This window comes from Pteropus vampyrus, unplaced genomic scaffold (assembly GCF_000151845.1).
Source record: "Pteropus vampyrus isolate Shadow unplaced genomic scaffold, Pvam_2.0 Scaffold446, whole genome shotgun sequence".
Taxonomy (NCBI): Eukaryota; Metazoa; Chordata; class Mammalia; order Chiroptera; family Pteropodidae; genus Pteropus; species Pteropus vampyrus.
In genome coordinates, this window is record NW_011889227.1 from 308691 (window position 1) to 310417 (window position 1727).

General features: G+C 46.9%; 1 protein-coding gene across 1 annotated transcript in view; it reads right to left on the reverse strand.

Moving 5' to 3' along the window:
• CHKA (choline kinase alpha) overlaps nt 1–1721 on the reverse strand; it is a 53327-nt gene extending 51606 nt beyond the window's left edge. Inside the window, exon 1 of the mRNA XM_011381649.2 lies at nt 1596–1721. The gene's annotated coding sequence lies outside the window, so the exon portion shown is untranslated. The remainder of the gene's footprint in view (nt 1–1595) is intronic.
• Between the last annotated feature and the right edge of the window lie 6 nt (nt 1722–1727).

Sequence of the window (1727 nt, forward strand, 5' to 3'; positions counted from 1 at the left end):
TGGGTGTTGTACATCCTATGGGCTTGGATAGATGTATAATGACATACAGCCACCACTGTAGTATCATAAAGAATAACTTCACTGCCCTAAAAATCCTGTCCTCTGCCGATGTACCCCGCCCTCACCCCACCCCCTGATCCTTTCTTTTACTGTCTCCATAGTTTTCCCTTTTCTAGAATGTCATACAGGTTGGAATCATACAGATTGGTTTCTTTCACTTAATATGCATTTAAGTTTCCTTCATGTCTTTTCGTGGCTTGATGGCATATGTCGTTTAAGTGCTGAATAATACTCCAGGCTGGGAAGTCAGCGTGGGCTAGATGGGTGATGGAGCCAGAAGGAAGCAGGTACCAGAGATCTGGGAATTGAAGCTCTGACATTGGTACGTAGCCTCTGACCTCCGGCAAGTCACTGTCCCTTTCGATTTTTTATTTTACAGACGTAACCTAGGATGATCTCTATCGCTCTTCTTGCTGAGAATTTTCAGGCCTAACTAAATGCGAATTTAAGTTTTGGAGAGAGTTTTATTTTTAAAGAAGTTTTATGAGGCGATTCATGGATTACCTAAACACCTTTGGTTTTCTTTTCTCTGCCTTCCTACCACCCGCCTGTTGACTCTTGCTGCTCACAAGCATATCTGTAAGAGGGGCCAGAGGCACAAAAAGGAAGTGAAGCTCAGTTCATTTTGCTGCATTTGCGGCTCTGGTGAAAGACCGGGCACAGAAAAGGAATCAAATGACTAAAATTGGATTTGGGGATTATCGGTGGCAGCCAGCCAGCCAGCCAGCCAGCTTCTAGATACTGTACTCAACCTGGTCAGCCATTTAAAAGAAAATTTAGCAGAAAAAGACAATACATTTTTAAAGGTCTAATCAGAAGGACTCACCCTAAATGTTAAGTGGTTATCTCACTAGGGCAGAGTGGCAACAAAAATCCAGATGGCCTTTGTTTTCCAGTTAAGCGTGAATATGTACACATTTTTTTTTTTGTAACTGAAATTTATGACTAAAATTTTTTAAGCTTAAGGGAAGGAAATTTTTTACTTTACTGTTACTTACTTCTGGAGCCACACCTAACTCTGGCTGTAACACACCTACGTACATGTCTGAACAGTGTTAGTAGGGAATGAGCAAACGCTACCCCTTCGTCACTAACAAATGACTCGGAGAAGAAAAAAATCAAATTATGGACTCGAGGAACTAGAAGTAAAAGTTACCAAGCGATTTTCTTTTTTTTAAGCCAGCCATAACGTCCCTCCTTCATTTAAGGCCCTAAACCGCAAAGGGACTTTCTAGACGTATTTTAAGCTTCTGTACGAAATGTACTTTGTGATCCAACGGTATTGTTCTCCTTAGAAGAGACCTGTTTTCCCATAAAACCGAGCGTGGTTTTTGTTTTGTTTTTCCTTCAAAAGCCTGCCTCTTGGAAGGTCTGGGGCGGTCACGGGGCCCGTTTCGCGGGATTTGGCTGGGGTTCCACAAGAGTTCGGGAAAGGGGGCTTTCGAACGCGGAAGCGCCCCCGCCGGGCCAGCGTCACCTGACCGGCTAGCGGCTGGCCGCGTCCACCCCGCCCGCCCGCCCGCCCCGCCACGGACCTGATGACACTGATATGAAACTGGTCCTCGCGAAGGCCCCGCCAGGCGCCGGGCAGGAACTCTCTGCACCACAGATAGGCCCTGCGCCGCGTCCGGGGCTCGGGCTGCTCGTCGGCCGGCGGCGGCGGCGGC